The sequence below is a fragment of the Oncorhynchus kisutch genome, linkage group LG19 (genome assembly GCF_002021735.2).
Source record: "Oncorhynchus kisutch isolate 150728-3 linkage group LG19, Okis_V2, whole genome shotgun sequence".
NCBI classification, from domain to species: Eukaryota; Metazoa; Chordata; class Actinopteri; order Salmoniformes; family Salmonidae; genus Oncorhynchus; species Oncorhynchus kisutch.
This window is the reverse complement of record NC_034192.2, coordinates 7,348,069-7,369,106: the sequence shown is the minus strand read 5'-3', so window position 1 is coordinate 7,369,106 and position 21,038 is coordinate 7,348,069.

Below are 21,038 nucleotides of genomic sequence, written 5' to 3'. Positions count from 1 at the left end.
TTAATATCCATCATTTTTATGATTATTTATTTGAATTGCACGCCCTCCAGTTTCACAGGAAGTTGTCCCGCTGGTGGGACACCTAGCCCTAAAATGAATGCACAATAATGTTGGATGCCAACAGCCTATAAACCCCACAGAAAAATTGGCAGGGGCAACAATGATAGCTAGCTAGCTGTACACCGTGAGACAGTGTCCTTCGCGCTGTTTTCCCGCAGTTCTGTTAACAACGGTGAAAGCAGGTGTTCGGCAGGCGGGTAGTGAAGGACACTGTGTGGTAACTTTGCCCTTACAAAAAAGATTGCAGCCATAGTTTTTTTTACTGCAGTAATTATGCAGTAATTATACTGCATCCAAAATAACACAGTCGACTGCAGTTACTGCTCTTTTATTGCTGTTTCAAAACGGCAATCTTTTATTGTAAGGGAGATAGCTAGTCCTAAAGAGAACTCCGTTACACAGCAAATGGGAGGCGACACTGGGTGATAGCTAACTTTCAAGCAAGCACACGGTGTCGCTAACTATCAAGCTAGCTAGTGCACGCTGACGCCCCAGCCTCCCACCTGCTGTGCTAGCGGGAGGCGGGGACGACTGGTCGATGGGCGAAAAAACATTTTATTTCCCTTTTGACCCACATTCAAAAGTGTTGCACAATCATTCATACAGCATTCAAACTCTTCAAATATAATTTTGAAACGGGTCCGTATTTCATATTTTCACACAGACCAAAGGTCCATGGCCACCGAGCAGGATCCGACCTGGGATCCAAGGGTCAACTAAGAATTTCAGACCAACCGATCAGGATCCGAGGGTCTACTAAGAAAACTTGTCTTGCAAAACATTTTGGTACTGTATCAACAGTGGACTAATGACAAAAATTCCAAAATATTTTATTTGAGTGTATTTTTCCTTTAAGTTAAAATATGACACCAGTTTCCAATGACCCCATACTTACATGTAATTACAACTTCAATGTGGACGAGCCTATGTGTTTTAAAATATTGGAAACTTCTATGCGACCGACACTGTACGTCTAAATTGACACCACCCACACATTACAGACAATCATCTTTCTGTCCTGCAGGAATCTGAGGCAACTATGATCTAGTCTCATAAGTTACCTGACTAGTAAAGAGGAATGCTTTTTAAAAACGTTCTTCGAACAGAAGTGAACATTTCGTCAGTTCTGGGAACTTAATTTTTAGGTTGCAGGGAGGTTCTTAGAACGTTTTACTGTGGTTCCGTGATTGTTTTCCTGGTGAGGTTACATTAATGTTCAGATAATGTAAATTGTAGGTTATTTGAAGATAATGAATTAACGTTCTGAGAACATGTTTCAATAAGACGTAGAATAACAATGCCAGCTTAGGTTAACGGGGTCAGCACCAATCTGCAATGGGGCCGACCAATCAGCTCCTTGGGGGAATCCAGGAAGCCATTTCCTGAAGTACATACACATACATACAAACCCACAACAACACAGAAACTGGGGAACGTAATATCCACACATTACAGTCAATCATCTTTCTGTCCCGCAGGAATCTAAGGAAATCTAAGGAAATCATATCAAAATCAAATCAAATCAAATGTATTTATATAGCCCTTCGTCCATCAGCTGATATCTCAAAGTGCTGTACAGAAACCCAGCCTAAAACCCCAAACAGCAAGCAATGCAGGTGTAGAAGCACGGTGGCTAGGAAAAACTCCCTAGAAAGGCCAAAACCTAGGAAGAAACCTAGAGAGGAACCAGGCTATGTGGGGTGGCCAGTCCTCTTCTGGCTGTGCCGGGTGGAGATTATAACAGAACATGGCCAAGATGTTCAAATGTTCATAAATGACCAGCATGGTCGAATAATAATAAGGCAGAACAGTTGAAACTGGAGCAGCAGCATGGTCAGGTGGACTGAGGACAGCAAGGAGTCATCATGTCAGGTAGTCCTGGGGCATGGTCCTAGGGCTCAGGTCCTCCGAGAGAGAGAAAGAAAGAGAGAATTAGAGAGAGCATATGTGGGGTGGCCAGTCCTCTTCTGGCTGTGCCGGGTGGAGATTATAACAGAACATGGCCAAGAAACTATGGTCTAGTCTAGTAAGTTACCTCCCTGCTACCCAGGGGATGTTACAGTAGTTAGTGAACATGGCCCAGAGGATGTTACAGTAGTTAGTGAACATGGCCCAGAGGATGTTGCAGTAGTTAGTGAACATGGCCCAGAGGATGTTACAGAATGTGTGGACATGGCTCAGAGGATGTTACAGTAGCTAGTGAACATGGCCCAGAGGGTGTTACAGTAGTTAGTGAACATGGCCCAGAGGGTGTTACAGTAGTTAGTGAACATGGCCCAGAGGATGGTACAGTAGTTAGTGAACATGGCCCAGAGGGTGTTACAGTAGTTAGTGAACATGGCCCAGAGGGTGTTACAGTAGTTAGTGAACATGGCCCAGAGGATGTTACAGTAGTTAGTGAACATGGCCCAGAGGGTGTTACAGTAGTTAGTGAACATGGCCCAGAGGGTGTTTTACAGTAGTTAGTGAACATGGCCCAGAGAGTGTTACAGTAGTTAGTGAACATGGCCCAGAGGGTGTTACAGTAGTTAGTGAACATGGCCCAGAGGGTGTTACAGTAGTTAGTGAACATGGCCCAGAGGGTGTTACAGTAGTTAGTGAACATGGCCCAGAGGGTGTTACAGTACTTACCCAGCTAGCACTAGTTCTGTCAAACTGGTTGTTGATCATTGACAGACAACCATTTTCCTTTCTTGCCATAGAAATTCAAGTACATTTAAGTCAAAACTGTAACTCGATGACTTAGGAACATTCACTGTCCTCTTGGTAAGCAACTCCAGTGTAGATATGGCCTTGTGTTTTCGGTTATTGTCCTGCTGAAAGGTTAATTAATCTCCCAGTGTCTGGTGGAAAGCAGACTTAACCAGGTTTTCCTCTAGGATTTTGCTTGTGCTTAACTCCATTCCGTTTCTTTTTTATCCTGAAAAACACCCCAGGCCTTAACGATTACAAGTATACCCATAACATGATGCGGCCATCACTATGCTTGAAAATATGAAGTGGTACTCAGTAATATGTTGTATTGGATTTGCCCCAAACATAACACTTTGTATACAGGACAAAAAAGGAATTGCTTTGCCACATTCTTTGCAGTATTACTTCAGTGTCTTGTTGCAAACAGTATGCATGTTTTGGAATATTTTTTATTCTGTACAGGCTTCCTTCTTTTCACTCTGTCAATTAGGTTAGCATCAATACAATGTTGAAACTGTTTTAAAGTAACCATTGGTCTCATGGTGAAATCCCTGAGCGGTTTCCTTCCTCTCCGGCAACTGAGTTAGGAAAGACACCTGTATCGTGTAGTTACTGGGTGTATTGCCACACCATCCAATGTGTAATTAATAACTTCATCATGCTCAATGGGATAACAAAGGGGTTGAATACTTGTTGACTCAAGACATTCAATGTCTGCTTTTTTTTCTTCCCATCTACCAATAGGTTCCCTTCTTTGCGAGGCATTGGTAAACCCTCCTGGTCTTTGTGGTTGAATGTGTGTTAGAAATTCACTGCTCGACTGAGGGACCGTACAGATAATTGCATCTGTGGGGTACAGAGATGGGTTTTTACTCATTAACTTATTTAGATTTGCCATAACAAAGGGGTTGAATACTTATTGACTGAAGACATTTCAGCTTTACATTTTTTATGAATTTGTCCAAAATTTGAAAAATAGAATTCCACTTTGACATTATGGGGTATTGTGTGTAGGAATGTGGGAAGGTTGTATGCAAAATAACCATAGGACAACCATACTCTCACCAAGCTGTAAAAAGCAAATGGTTCTCAGAACATTATGTGCTAGCTGGGTAGTGAACATGGCCAGACACATGAGGTATGTGGCACCATAGAACTGTAGCTTTCATACATTCAGAGAGAGATGCAAGTGTGTTTCCCGATCACATGAGACCTAATATCAAAGGCTTTGAGCCTCTAGGTCTCCCACATTTGTTTCCTCACAACAGTCCAGGGATTTAAGTGTGATTACATGAGTTAAATTATGTTTTACTAAAGTCTTAAAGCAGGCCATATCCATCTCCCACCCATGATTGCTTGTTATAGTAGTCATAGCCTGCTTCCTGTCAGTAAGATGTGAAAACCATGTGAATGACATATGCTATTACTCAACCTAGACAATCTTAAATGAACATGGTGACTTCTGTGTTCGACGTAGCCTGCAAGACCCGCATGGTGCTGCACCTCCAGGTTGCCTTGAAGACCAGGAGGAACTGGTATGGTAAAGAGCACCCGCTAGTGGTGGAGGTGGAGGAATGCCTGGCAGACGTCTGGGCTGACACAGCAGGGTGAGACGGATGTCCTGTCCTCCTACCTCTCCTCTGCTTCTGGTTCTGGTTCTTCTAACTCCTTCTTTACCATAACCCCACTAATAGGAATCCATTCAAATTGAGGACGTAATTTTGTCCTGTTATTTACAGTCTATGCATTGTCTTCCTCCCTCCATCTCTCCTCAATAGGTCCCAGTATATACAGCACAGGTGGCTGGTGGCACCTTACTTAGGGAGGACAGGCTCATAGTAATAGCTGGAACAGAAGAAATTTGAATGGTAGCGAACAGAGCAAACACATGGTTTTCATGTGTTTGATACCATTCCATCCACTCCATTCCAGCCATTATTATGAGCCGTCCTCCCCTCAGCAGCCTCCTGTGATATACAGGTAACTTCCAAAATAACAGCCTCCCGAGTGGCGCAGCGGTCTAAGGCACTGCAGTGCTTGAGGCATCACTACAGATGTCCTTGTCCCTTCATGCTCTAGCGACTCCTGTGGCGGGCTGGGCGCATGCACGCTGACACGGTTGCCAGGTGTACGCTGTTACTTAAGACACATTGGTGCGGCTGGCTTTCGGGTTAAGCGAGCAGTGTGTCAAGTAGCAGTGCGGCTTGGCAGGGTCGTGTTTCAGAGGACGCATGGCTCTCAACCTTCGCCTCTCCCGAGTCCATACGGGAGTTGCAGCGATGGGACAAGACTGTAACATAACATTTAGAAACTGTTTAGTTTCTTGTGCTTTCAGCTTCTAATTAGGAGTGCTTACCACCCCCTTTCACACTTTAATTCTAAATGTTATTTGTCCCTCAGCATTAATCCACAGGATAAAATCAGTACTAGGTTGTTTGTCCATCTGTGTCTTTCTTTGCTGTGTGTTTTTGGATCCATGTGATTGTGTGTTTTGCTCTGTGCTGTGGACTTGCGATCGTGTCTATTTAAATATCCCAATGGAGGCAGGCTTCTGTGTCAGGACCCCAGTAATACAAAGAGTAGAGAGGCTGTTGAACTGCTGCAGAGAGCTCTGGACCTGTAAATATGCTTCCTGGGGTCTGATCACACACTGACCAGAGACTTACAACAGGAAGACCCAGTGCAGGATTGAAAGTTCAGCCACACCTCAAACAGCAACTAGGTTGGTAAGGGAATATCTGACCGATGCAATCGCTTGCCAAATGATCAACACTGCATATTGAACATAAACTATAGCAAACTGCAAAACATGGGGTCTAGACTGGAGTTGCTTGTTGTGTCCCAGGACCTCAAGAAAATAATCTTAAACTAATAGTTGAACGTTGTCCTTTTAGGGTTTTAAACACAGAATCCAGGTGACCTTTGATCCCTTGTGTCTTCAGGTCCAGACCCCTCTCCCACTTCTCCACTAGGAGAATAAGCAGTGGGACCAGACCCAACACAGCCGCACCGCTCCACTCCCTGGTACAGGGGCACCCCACACACCCCTCTGGACCCCTCCGTAAACAGATCCCTGTCAGCCCCATCCAACCAGACCCTCCACACACAGCCAGAACCAGATTCAGATCAGGAACCAGCCAAGAACCAGAACGAAAACCACTGACAGAATCACCTGTCTTCTACAAGGCCCTGGCCTGTCTTCCAGACCACAGTGTTCAGGCCACAGACTGACATCAGAGACTTGATCTTAGAACTCAAACCTAGACCTGCTTCAGCACCGGGCTTTCATTCCATAGACAGGACCCGAGTGCTGCATAGGGCAGGCGGGTGCCACCGACCAGGCAGGTACGTTCTAGAGGAACGGACAGTCATAACATTGAAAAGAGAGATTGGATTCCCTCTGCACACACAGAGAAACACACCACTGGTTAGACAGACAGGCCAGGGACAGGGAGGAGCGACAGTCTTATTCCGCCAGTTGGCGCTACAGACCATACTCTCACTGTGACCACTGTTTTTCATGTAGTCTTTGAACTGCTATTGTTTAACCCCTTTGGATAACAACCCTATTTTTGTTTGAGATCTATTAAAATGTTTATGTTTTGCAATACGTTCTTCTGATAAATGTCCCTATACGGACAATTGATTAATTCAAGATATCGAATCAAACCTTAATTTTCTGTATAGTTGGATCAAAACGTTGGTATAATGTACAGTACCAGTCAAAAGTTTAGACACACCTACTCATTCCAGGGATTAAGATGAAGAGACTCGCTTGGGCCAAGAAACACGAGCAATGGACATTAGACCTGTGGACATTTTTCCTTTGGTCTGATGAGTCCAAATTTGACATTTTTGGTTCCAAACGCTGTCTTTGTGAGAGGCAGAGTAGGTGAACGGATTATCTCCACATGTGTGGTTCCCACCGTGAAGCATGGAGGAGGAGGTATGGGGGTGCTTTGCTGGTGACACTGTCAGTGATATATTTAGAATTCAAGGCACACTTAACCAGCTTGGCTACCACAGCATTCTGCAGCGAAGACGCCATCCTGTCTGGTGTGCGCTTAGTGGGACTATCATTTGTTTTTCAACAGGACATTTGTTTTTCAACAGGACAATGACCCAACACACCTTCAAGTTATGTATTTGACCAAGAAGGAGAGTGATGGAGTGTTGCATCAGATGACCTGGCCTCTACAATGACCCGACCTCAACCCAATTGAGATGGTTTGGGGTGAGTTGGACCTCAGAGTGATGGAAAAGTACCCAACAAGTGCTCAGCATACAGTGGGGCAAAAAATGATTTAGTCAGCCACCAATTGTGCAAGTTATCCCACTTAAAAAGATGACAGAGGCCTGTAATGTTCATCATAGGTACACTTCAACTATGACAGACAAAATGAGAAAAGAAATCCAGAAAATCACATTGTAGGATTTTTAATGAATTTATTTGCAAATTATGGTGGAAAATAAGTATTTGGTCACCTACAAACAAGCAAGATTTCTGGCTCTCACAGACCTGTAACTTATTCTTTAAGAGGCCCCTCTGTCCTCCACTCGTTACCTGTATTAATGGCACCTGTTTGAACTTGTTATCAGTATAATAGACACCTGTCCACAACCTGAAACAGTCACACTACAAACTCCACTATGGCCAAGACCAAAGAGCTGTCAAAGGACACCAGAAACAAAATTGTAGACCTGCACCAGGCTGGGAAGACTGAATCTGCAATAGGTAAGCAGCTTGGTTTGAAGAAATCAACTGTGGGAGCAATTATTAGGAAATGGAAGACATACAAGACCACTGATAATCTCCCTCGATCTGGGGCTCCATGCAAGATCTCACCCCGTGGGGTCAAAATGATCACAAGAACGGTGAGCAAAAATCTCAGAACCACACGGGGGGACCTAGTGAATGACCTCCAGAGAGCTGGGACCAAAGTAACAAAGCCTGCCATCAGTAACACACTATGCCGCCAGGGACTCAAATCCTGCAGTGCCAGACGTGTTCCCCTGCTTAAGGCAGTACCTGTCCAGGCCCGTCTGAAGTTTGCCAGAGAGCATTTGGATGATCCAGAAGAAGATTGGGAGAATGTCATATGGTCAGATGAAACCAAAATATAACTTTTTGGTAAAAACTCAACTCGTTGTGTTTGGAGGACAGAGAATGCTGAGTTGCATCCAAAGAACACCATACCTACTGTGAAGCATGGGGGTGGACACATCATGCTTTGGGGCTGTTTTTCTGCAAAGCGACCAGGACGACTGATACGTGTAAAGGAAAGAATTAATGGGGCCATGTATCGTGAGATTTTGAGTGAAAACCTCCTTCCATCAGCAAGGGCATTGAAGATGAAGATGAAACGTTCTCATTTTGTCTGTCATAGTTGAAGTGTACCTATGATGAAAATTACAGGCCTCTCTCATCTTTTTAAATGGGAGAACTTGCACAATTGGTGGCTGACTAAATACTTTTTTGCCCCACTGTATGTTGGAACTCCTTCAAGACTGTTGGAAAAGCATCCAGGGTGAAGCTGGTTGAGAGACTGCCAAGAGTGTGCAAAGTAACAAAATATATTTTGATTTGTTTAACACTTTCTTGGTTACTACATCAAATCAAATCAAATGTATTTATATAGCCCTTCTTCCATCAGCTGATATCTCAAAGTGCTGTACAGAAACCCAGCCTAAAACCCCAAACAGCAAGCAATGCAGGTGTAGAAGCACAGTGGCTAGGAAAAATTCCAGAGAAAGGCCAAAACCTAGGAAGAAACCTAGAGAGGAACCAGGCTATGAGGGGTGGCCAGTCCTCTTCTGGCTGTGCCGGGTGGAGATTATAACAGAACATGGCCAAGATGTTCAAACGTTCATAAATGACCAGCATGGTCAAATAATAATCATCACAGTAGTTGTCGAGGGTGCAGCAAGTCAGCACCTCAGGAGTAAATGTCAGTTGGCTTTTCATAGCCGATCATTAAGAGTATCTCTACCGCTCCTGCTGTCTCTAGAGAGTTGAAAACAGCAGGTCTGGGACAGGTAGGACGTCCAGTGAACAGGTCAGGGTTCCATAGCCGCAGAACAGTTGAAACTGGAGCAGCAGCATGGCCAGAAATATAAACTACTGCAGCATAAATACCGGAGGCTGAGACAGGAGGGGTCAGGAGACACTGTGGCCCCATCCGATGATACCCCCAGGCAGGGCCAAACAGGAAGGATATAACCCCACCGACTTTGCCAAAGCACAGCCCCCACACCACTAGAGGGATATCGTCAACCACCAACTTACCATCCTGAGACAAGTATAGCCCACAAAGATCTCCACCACGGCACAACCCAAGAGGGGGCGCCAACCCAGACAGGAAGATCACGTCAGTGACTCAACCCACTCAAGTGATGCACCCCTCCTAGGGACGGCATGAAAGAGCACCAGTAAGCCAGTGACTCAGCCCCTGTAATAGGGTTAGAGGCAGAGAATCCCAGTGGAGAGAGGGGAACCGGCCAGACAGAGACAGCAAGGGTGGTTCGTTGCTCCAGAGCCTTTCCGTTCACCTTCACACTCCTGGGCCAGACTACACTCAATCATATGACCCACTGAAGAGATTAGTCTTCAGTAAATACTTAAAGGTTGAGACCGAGTCTGCATCTCTCACATGGGTAGGCAGACCATTCCATAAAAATGGAGCTCTATAGGAGAAAGCCCTGCCTCCAGCTGTTTGCTTAGAAATTATAGGGACAATTAGGAGGCCTGTGTCTTGTGACCGTAGCGTACGTGTAGGTATGTACGGCAGGACCAAATCAGAAAGATAGGTAGGAGCAAGCCCATGTAATGCTTTGTAGGTTAGCAGTAAAACCTTGAAAACAGGAAGCCAGTGTAGAGAGGCTAGCACTGGAGTAATATGATCACATTTTTTGGTTCTAGTCGAGATTCTAGCAGCCGTATTTAGCACTAACTGAAGTTTATTTAGTGCTTTTTCCGGGTAGCCGGAAAGTAGAGCATTGCAGTAGTCTAACCTAGAAGTAACAAAAGCATGGATGAAGTTTTCTGCATCATTTTTGGACAGAAATGTTCTGATTTTTGTAATGTTACGTAGATGGAAAAAAGCTGTCCTTGAAACATTCTTGATTTGTTCGTCAAAAGAGAGATCAGGGTCTAGAGTAATGCCGAGGTCCTTCACAGTTTTATTTGAGACGACTGTACAACCATCAAGATTAATTGTCAGATTCAACAGAAGATCTCTTTGTTTCTTGGGACCTAAAACAAGCATCTCTGTTTTGTCCGAGTTTAAAAGTAGAAAGTTTGCAGCCATTCCCTTCCTTATGTCTGAAACACAGGCTTCTGGCGAGGGCAATTTTGGGGTTTCACCATGTTTCATTGAAATGTACAGTTGTGTGTCATCCGCATAGCAGTGAAAGTTAACATTATGTTTTCGAATGACATCCCCAAGAGGTAAAATATATAGTGAAAACAATAGTGGTCCTAAAACAGAACCTTGAGGAACACCGAAATTTACAGTTGATTTGTCAGAGGACAAACCATTCACAGAGACAAACTGATATTTTTCTGACAGATAAGCTCTAAACCAGGCCAGAACTTGTCCGTATAGAGCAATTTGGGTTTCCAATCTCTCCAAAAGAATGTGGTGATTGATGGTATCAAAAGCAGCACTAAGGTCTAGGAGCACGAGGACAGATGCAGAGCCTCGGTCTGACGCCATGCTATGATGGGGTCTAAAACAAGACTGAAGCATTTTGTATACATTGTCTGTCTTCAGGAAGGCAGTGAGTTGCTGTGCAACAGCCTTTTCATTTTTTTGAGAGCGAAATGGAAGATTCGATATTGGCCAATAGTTTAAAAAATATTTTCTGGGTCAAGGTTTGACTTTTTCAAGAGAGGCTTTATTACGGCCACTTTTAGTGAGTTTGGTACACATCCGGTGGATAGAGAGCCGTTTATTATGTTCAACATAGGAGGGCCAAGCACAGGAAGCAGCTCTTTCAGTAGTTTAGTTGGAATAGGGTCTAGTATGCAGCTTGAAGGTTTAGAGGCCATGATTATTTTCATCATTGTACCAAGAGATATAGTACTAAAACACTTGAGTGTCTCTCTTGATCTTAGGTCCTGGCAGAGTTGTGCAGACTCAGGACAACTGAACTTTGGAGGAATACGCAGATTTAAAGAGGAGTCCATAATTTGCTTTCTAATGATCATGATCTTTTCCTCAAAGAAGTTCATGAATTTATTACTGCTGAAGTGAAAGCCATCCTCACTTGGGGAATGCTGCCTTTTTAGTTAGCTTTGCGACAGTATCTAAAATAAATCTTGTATTGTTCTTATTTTCCTCAATTAAGTTGGAAAAATAGGATGATCGAGCAGCAGTGAGGGCTCTTTGATACTGCACGGTACTGTCTTTCCAAGCTAGTCGGAAGACTTCCAGTTTGGTGTGGCGCCATTTCCGTTCCAATTTTCTGGAAGCTTGCTTCAGAGCTCGGGTATTTTCTGCATACCAGGGAGCTAGTTTCTTATGACAAATGTTTTTAGTTTTTAGGGGTGCAACTGCATCTAGGGTATTGCGCAAGGTTAAATTGAGTTCCTCAGTTAGGTGGTTATGTCACACCCTGACCATAGTTTACTTTGTATATTTCTATGTTTTGGTTGGTCAGGGTGTGAGCTGAGTGGGCATTCTATGTTTCATGTCTAGTTTGTCTATTTCTATGTCTGGCCTGATATGGTTCTCAATCAGAGGCAGGTGTTAGTCATTGTCTCTGATTGGGAACCATATTTAGGTAGCCTGGGTTTCACTGTGTGTTTGTGGGTGATTGTTCCTGTCTCTGTGTTTGCACCAGATAGGGCTGTTTTCGTTATGTTTTTGTAGTGTTTGTATTGATTCGTGTTTTACGTTTGTTTATTAAACATGGATCGCAATCTACACGCCGCATTTTGGTCCGACTCTCCTTCACCACAAGAGAACCGTTACAGGTTAACTGATTTTTGTCCTCTGACGTCCTTGGGTAGGCAGAGGGAGTCTGGAAGGGCATCAAGGAATCTTTGTTGTCTGAGAATTTATAGCACAACTTTTGATGCTCCTTGGTTGGGGTCTGAGCAGATTATTTGTAGCGATTGCAAATGTAATAAAATGGTGATCCTATAGTCCAGGATTATGAGGAAAAACATTACGATCCACAACATTTATTCCATGGGACAAAACAAGGTCCAGAGTATGACTGTGACAGTGAGTTGTTCCAGAGACATGTTGGTCTAAACCCACTGAGTCGATGATGGCTCCGAAAGCCCTTTGGAGTGGGTCTGTGGACTTTTCCATGTGAATATTAAAATCACCAAAAATTTGAATATTATCTGCTATGACTACAAGGTCCGATAGGAACTCAGTTAGGAACGCTGTATATGGCCCAGGAGGCCTGTAAACAGTAGCTATAAAAAGTGACTGAGTAGGCTGCATAGATTTCATGACTAGAAGCTCAAAAGACGAAAACGTCATTTTTTTGTAGTAAATTGAAATAAAACTATGATTCCATATGTGTTATTTCATAGTTTTATTCTACAATATAGAAAAGAGTAAAAATAATGAAAAACCCTTGAATGAGTAGGTGTGTCCAAACGTTTAAATGGTACTGTATGTTGTGAAAGATGTTGATGGGATCCTGCCTCGAAGACTATACTTGTAGTACCTTTAGTAACCATAAGAGGGTAATGTTATCAACCATTGTAAGAACTAGTAAATGGATATCTGTCAATTCTCCACACACAACAATGTGAGGGAAGGCATTCATTGAGCAACATGTTACAGATGCTGTGAAGTAGGACCTTCCCCCCTAAGTAAGCTGGTTTGGACTTTACCATGTGGTGTAATGTAGAGTTAGTGTAATGAGATCTGAGGTCTATATGTACTTCTCTTTACTATATATATTTTTGACAACTCTTTTATCTACTAACCCAAAAAAGTATTCAACAAATCAAAATGTATTTTATAATTGAGATTCTTCAAAGTAGCCAACATTTTCCTTGATGACAGCTTTACACACTCTTGGAATTCTCTCAATAGGTAGTCACCTGGAATGCATTTTCGATTAAAATATGTGCATTGTTAAAAGTGCCAGGATAACGCTACCTGCCCCAAAGCATAGTGCCAACTGTAAAGTTTGGTGGAGGAGGAATAATGTTCTAGGGCTGTTTTTCGTGGTTCATGCTCAGCCCCTTAATTCCAGTGAAGGGAAATCTTAATGCTACAGCATACAATGACATTCTAGACGATTCTGTGCTTCCAACTTTGTGGCAACAGTTTGGGAAGGCACTTTCCTGTTTCAGCATGACAATGTACCCGTGCACAAAGCAAGGTTTATATAGAAATGGTTTGTTGAGCTTGGTATGGAAGAACTTGACTGGCCTGCACAGAGTCATGACCTCAACCCCATCGAACATCTTTGGGATGAATTGGAACACCTAATCGGCCAACATCAGTGATGTAATGCTCTTGTGGCTGAATGGAAGCAAGCCCCTGCAGCAATGTTCCAACATCTAGTGGAAATCCTTCCTAGAAGAGTAGAGGATGTTATAGCAGCAAAGGGGGGACCATCTCCATATTAATGCCCATGATTTTGGAATGAGATGTTGGACGAGCAGGTGTTTAGCAGTTGCATCGGTGGGACCTGGTGGCAATAAATTAATAAAACCAAAAGCTTACCTGGACTTGGAAGAGTCCCAGTGTTGGATAGCCATAGTCAGCTAGCTAACATAGCATCTCTCTCTGAGCAGGGTGTTTGAGTAGGCTAAACTAGCAAGCTGCATTCTCTAGCTAAAGTTAAGTGAAAGTGAAAGTTTTAAAAAATACAACCAAATATGACTGTCTCTTGCACTCTCTCTCTCCCTCGCTCTCTTGCTTATCCTTCATTTTGGAAGAAATGTATTAGTTAAAAACTGTTCAACCATTGTCTTTCTTTCTCTTTGAGTCAACTACTCACCACATTTAATGCACTGCAATACTAGCTAGCTGTAGCTTGTGCTTTCAGTGCTAGATTAATTCTCTGATGTTTTGACTGGGTGGACAATAGCTCTGATAGATCCGGAAGTTACCATAATTAATGTGCAAGTCTGTGGAAGTGGGTGAGAACCATTATCCTCCTATGTTTTGAATTGATGTCAATGTACCAAGAGGAGGACAGAAGCTAGCTGTCCTCCGGGTACACCATGGTGCTAACCTGCAGAGTGCTGCTGAGGCTACTGTAGACCTTCATTGCAAAACAGTGTGTTTTAAGAAATAATTTGCTGACGTATATTTAGTATAGTTTCATCTAAAAATAATAACTTTTTAAGGTTTCACTATTTTTATTTTTATGAAATTCACAGAGGAGAGGATGGTCCTCCCTTTACTCCTCTGAGGAGCCTCCACTGCTTTGAACATGTCAATGGTGCTTGTCCTTGGGTAAGTCATTTGTAGTTGGATTGTTGAACTGTTACATCAATTTGGTATATTGCCAACGACAACATGACAACATGTTTCCTGACATCATTTGAGCAATATAATGTTGAAGCATGTACATTCCAAGTATTTGAAGTGTTTAAACAGAAAATGAAATAAATAATTTCTCATCAGTCGTGCCAGAGGTTCATGTGACATTAAATCAAATCTGGATAGATACAGTGCCTTGCTGTGCAAAACTGATAGAGACATACCCCAAGCGACTTACAGCTGTAATCGCAGCAAAAGGTGGCGCGACAAAGTATTAACTTAAGGGGGCTGAATAATTTTGCACGCCCAATTTTTCAGTTTTTGATTTGTTAAAAAAGTTTGAAATATTCAATAAATGTCGTTCCACTTCATGATTGTGTCCCACTTGTTGTTGATTCTTCACAAAAAAATACAGTTTTATATCTTTATGTTTGAAGCCTGAAATGTGGCGAAAGGTCGCAAAGTTCAAGGGGGCCGAATACTTTCGCAAGGCACTGTATTTATCATATCCTCTATTTACAATGTCAAACCCAGCTAATCCAAATACACATTGCATAATGATTATAATTGATCTGTGTTCAAATATAATCTCGTGTGGCAGGGTAGTAATAGCATTGCCTATAATGATTCAGGTCATCTTTTCCATTTTCAGTGGGTGAAGAGGTTGCTTGAGGAGAGATACTATGTGTGAGACGACACGTATGCTACTACACCCAGGTTTGGAGATCGCCGGTTCAGGGGAGGGTTCAGGAACTGACTGTGTGTCTAGCCAGTGTGGTTTTAGAATAGAGAATGCTGTGTCACTTTGAGGTAAGGTCTGAAGCACAGACAGAGTGAGAGAGCGTGTGTGTCTGCACGTGCAAGTTTGTGCATGTGTGTGTGTGTGTGTGTGTGTGTGTTAGAGCAAGAGTGAGAGAGAACTGAGAATGTGAGGCATGGTGCGGAGTCACGCTCCTCTGTCGCTGCTGATGCCTGTGGAGTGAATGAACTCACAGACCAGCTGAGCCCTTCTCCATACTTCTCTATTTCATCTCTATGACTGAGGTTAAAATTACCCCACTTATTAATGCCTAACAGCTGCTTTTTAACACACACAAACACACACACACACACTACTGTTTATCCATTAATAATGAAATGGCAATTATTTGAATTTCACTCCTAGTCTATCTTAAAAGTGTTAAGTGTATTGGTTACAGTACATGTCAGGAATATTATTCCCCAGGGCTGCTAGCATGAACCTTCTCACCCATTTTCTCCCAACCTGGCCTATTGTGTGTAATGTAATAGACCTAAATTGGCAACACTTACATTCAATTATGACACCAGATTCGAATGACAACATACTTCCAGGTAATGCAAACTTCAATATGGCAGATTCCATGGGTTTTAAATGTAATGAAGTGGCCGAGACAGGACATCTAAATTGACACCACCCACACATTACAGTCAATCATCTTTCTGTCCTGCAGAAATCTGAGGCAACTATGATCTAGTGAGTTACCTCCATGGCTGGTGTGTGTGTAAGAGGGTGTGGTACTGCATGGTATCCAGAGGGTGTTACAGTAGTTAGTGAACATGGCCAGACACATGAGATATGTGGCATCATGGAATTGTAGCTTTCAGACATTCAGAGAGAAATGCAAGGGTGTTTCCCAATCACATGAGACCTAATGACTTCACAGCACCATTGATTCTGTACATGAATACATTAAACCATACTTTAGTTTTCCCACAAGTGAGCCTCTCGGTCTCACATTTGTTTCCACACTAGAGTCCAGATATTTATGTGTGATTACAGCAGTTACATGATGTTTTACTTAAAGCAGGCCATACATCCATCTCCCACCCATGAGTGTTTATTATGATAGTTATAGCCTGCTTCCTGTCAGTAAGATTCAGGCAAATGAGATCTGACACCAGTCTTGATGTGTGTGTGTGTGTGTGTGTGTGTGTGTGTGTGTGTGTGTGTGTGTGTGTGTGTGTGTGTGTGTGTGTGTGTGTGTGTGTGTGTGTGTGTGTGTGTGTGCATGTGCTATACTTGTTACACTTTCTTCAACTATCCACTGTAACAAAGTTGTTGAAAGCATGTCAGTGGCACTTCAAATCAACTACTGTATGTGTGTGTATGTAACCATTTAATCTCAGTTGACCAGAGTTACCATCTCACTCAACCTCTCCCTCTCCGTCTCTCTCTCTTTTTAACAGAGTCTGAACCTCCCTGCACTCTCAGACGATGGCCTGTCTCTCATCATTGTGAAAGAATGCTTGACCACAGAGATCTACGTGATCCTGCAAGGTAACGAGACTGCCCAGAAAATAACCCATGACAACTCCTCTGTGAGTGAATCACAAGGTTTAAACACTGACATTACAAAGTTGCATTGGGTTGGCAATTAAGCAGTACTTTCAACCTTGAGACCAATCTCTGTACCTTGGTTATCTGTAGTGCTGAGTTCAAATAGAGCTTGAGACCAAGGTTAGAAACAAAACTCTACTGCCAGCGGACCGATTAGAATTGACATCGTCTACTGTATATCAATGAAGACAGTGTGAAGAAGTGTGTGTGCTCACACGCACAGACACACGAACATAGACATAGACACAATCTGTAATAAACCATAGCAGTACTGTGATAGTGTGGGACTTTAATCGGAGGACTTTTACTTTGATACCAGATGCTGGGGTTCTGGGGTGTAAAGAGCAGGGGTTAGCTCGAGTTAAGAGTTTGATGCCTTTGCAGGTTCCAGCTCTTTGTTCATAGGATTTAATCATTTATTTGTCCCCTGAAGTTGTGTGGTTGCTCTAATTTAACCTTGAATCTATATCTAAAGTTCCAGTGTCCGTGGATAATCATTCTTTACCCCGGCTTTTACCCTGGCCCCCAAAAAACAAGCAGCTTTGTCTTTTACAAGATAACAAGCAAAACAGAAAACTGAGACTACTAAAGGAGTTTAGGCTGTCGTTTTATCTCAGTTGACCAGAGTTACCATCTCACTCAACCTCTCCCTCTCCGTCTCTCTCTCTTTTTAATAGAGTCTGAACCTCCCTGTCCTACAGTGTCTTCTGTATTCATAGCCCATGACTTACTCCACATTTAGTTGTGTTACAGCCTGAATTCAAAATTGATTAAAACTGTTTTTTCCCCCTCCCATCTACACACAATACCCCATAATGACAAAGTGAAAACATGTTTTTAGACATCTTTGCACATTTCCATGAATGCTCTCACTCCTGAGTCAATACTTTGTAGAAGTACCTTTGGCAGCGATTACAGCTGTGAGTATTTTGGGGTAAGTGTCTAAGCGCTTTGCACACCTGGATTGTACAATATTTGCCCATTATTCCTTTTTAAATTCTTCAAGCTCTGTCAACTTGATTGTTGACCATTGCTAGACAGCCATTTTCAAGTTCTGCCATAGATTTTCATGCCGCTTTAAGTCAAAACTGTAACTAGACCACTCAGGAACATTCAATGTCATCTTGGTAAGCAACTCCAATGTAGATTTGGCCAGTCTAAGGTTATTGTCCTGCTGAGGGTGAATTCGCCTCCCAGTGTCTGTTGGACCAGGTTTTCCTCTAGGATTTTGCCTGTGTGTATATACTGAACACAAATATAAACGCAACATGTAAAGTTATGGTCCCATGTTTTATGAGTTGAAATGAAAGATCCCAGACATTTTCCATACACACAAAAAGCGTATTTCTCCCAAATTGTGCACAAATTTGTTTACATCACTGTTAGTGAGCATTTCTCATTTGCCAAGAAAATACATCCACCTGACAGGCGTGGCATATCAAAAAACTGAGGAGTATTTCTGTCTGTAATAAAGCTCTTTTGTGAGGAAAAACTCATTTTGATTGACTGGACCTGGCTCCCCAGTGGGTAGGCCTGGCTCCCAAGTTGGTGGGCCCACCCATGCCCAGTCATGTGAAATCCATAGATTAGGATCTAATGAATTTCTTTCAATTGACTGATTTATTTTTATGAACTGTAACTCAGTAATATCTTGAAACATGTTGCATGTTGCATTTATATTTTTGTTCAGGATAGCTTTATTCTGTTTCTTTTTATCTTAAAAAACTACCAAGTCATTGCCGATGACAAGTTTACCCATAACATGATGCAGACACCACCATGCTGGAAAATATGAAGAGTGGTGCTTGTTGAATTTACCCCAAATATAACGCTTTGTATTCACGACAAGAAGTACATTTCTTTGCCAAATTTTTTGCAGTATTAGTTAAGTGCTTTGTTGCAAACAGAATGCATGCTTTGGAATATTTTTATTCTGTACATGCTTCCGTCTTTTCACTCTGTCAATTAGGTTAGTATTGTGAAATAACTACAATGTTTTTGATCCATCCTCGTTTTTCCCATATCACACCATTGGTCTTATGGTGAAATCCCTGAGCAGTTTTCTTCCTCTCTGGAAACTGAGTTAGGAAGGACGCTTGTATCTTCGTAGTGACTGGGTTTATTAATACACCATCCAAAGCCTAATTCATAATTCACCATGCTCAAAGAGATATTCATCATCTACTTTTGTTTTGTATTTATTTATTTTTTTACAAATCTAGCAACCAGTGCCCTTCTTTGCGAGGCATTGAAAAATCTGCATGGTCTTTGTGGTCAAATCTACAGATTTTTGTATGTGTGGGGTACAGAGATGGGTTAGTCATTCAAAAATGATTATAGAAAACGTAATGAGTCTATGCAACTTATTATGCGATTTGTTAAATTACTAATGAACTTATTTAGGCTTGCCATACCAAAGGGGTTGAATACTTATTGACTGAAGACATTTTAGCTTTACATTTGTTATTAATTTCTAAAATGTTCTACAAACAAAACTCCACTTTGACATTATAAGGTATTGTGTGTAGATCAGTGAAACAAAATCTCAATTTAACACATTTTAAAATGCAAATACTTTCTGAAGGCACTGTATCTGCGTTGCATGATTCTACAGGTATTAGGATTTACTTACAATTTCTTATTTTGCTCAACAAGCGTTTTAAAGACAAAACACACAAAACATGTAGATGGAGAAACCCCAATGAAAGTGGCTGACAGAGTCCTGTAAACCTATACACTTTCACATTACTTTTCAGCCTGATAGTGTGTGCGTGTGTGTGTTGCAACGCAACTCCTATGTAATGGAATGTAAATGTTATGACAGGGGAAGAGGGTGAACCCTGACACGTGGGGTTCTAGTCAGGTGTTTGTGGAAAGAAGAGTCCTGTATTCTGTCAGTTTATCACCTGACCAGCTGCATTTGACATACTATAGATCTCTCCCATATGTATCTGTATTTCTCTCTATCTGTCTCACTCAATCCTTACCTTCCTCCCCATTTCTAGATTTACATTTTTATTACTTCTAAACAAAATACTTTTTTGGGGTTCTCATATGCTTACAATGATGTTTTAGTTATTGCTTGAACAGTCGCTAAGATGACATTTGGTTGGGATCTTTGCTAAAATAACAGTTGCTAGCTAGAATGCTGACGCTCATTGACATACGCTGTAGCAAACGCTAGCCAAAGAGCCATTTTACTGGTTGAAGTGTTTTTTAAGTATAATGCAGTTGATTTGCAATTAAGCAGGACTTTCATACAAGCCTTAAAATCCAATTATGAAATAGTGTGAAATACACTCATGTAAATTGCTACTTTTTTTTGCTGGCATTGAGCACTTGCACGCATCGCCCCCATGTGGCAATGTTTGCAAACACAGAAAGGGGTCTATACTCTCCATACGTGCATCTTTCTACATCTTCCTATATCTTCCCAGCTCCCTCTCTTATTCCCCCTTTCTCAGATCTTCCAAACCCTCCCCTTCTCTCCATCTCTCTTGTTCCACCTCTCTCGTGTTAGTGGTTGACACCGGTCCATAGCTGATTTACACCAAGTATATATGCTGTATTTGTGAGATGCATACCATGGTAGTGTGAGGAAGATGAATTCTATGGACTAAGTACAGTTTTACATCTCTCCCGCTGACCTGTCCTGCGGTGTGTAAATGTTAATGTGTTATACTGTATAGACTAACAACAAAAACCAGATCAACACACTGACAGATGCCATCGCAGATTCCACTACACTGTTAAAATGAAGTGCTTTGTAACACCAAAACTAGAGGCAATTGAGCTGCCACCAACTTGAAGGAGACGAAACCTTATCTTTGGTACCAATTCCAAAGAAATGTACCATCTAACTGACCCTCCTGTTTCCAATCTGTATAAACAAAGCACTGCAAAAATGAAGGTGGAATTCCACAAAAAAAATGTAACTCTTATCACAATCAATATTTAGGCTATAAACAGTTTGCATTTATAAGCCATTCTATCACACCCTGATCTGTTTCATCTGTCTTTGTGATTGTCTCCACCCCTCCTCCAGGTGTCTCCCATCTTCCCCATTATTCCCTGTGTATTTATACCTGTGTTCTCTGTTTGTCTGTTGAATTTTGCTCAGTTTACTGGGACGAATAATGATTAACGAGCTGTTAGGAGTAGTAGAGTGAAGGACATTGGATCAATGCTGATGCATCATGGTCAAGAGAACTTTCACCCATCTATTTTTCCACTATGCTGTCACCTTTGCCCAGGTTTACCAGATTCCAGGAAGGGGTGTTTTTTTATGTTCCTTTAAGGAAATATTGAGTAATATGTATGTTCTTGGTACCTCTAGTTCTATTTATTTTAAGATGTAGTAATATCGAAAAGCGCTGGCAACTGTCATGTTCTCTAATGTTTGTATAATTCTGTGGAGAGTTGACTTAATTCTGATTATAACTTCATTATTTTTTGTTTTG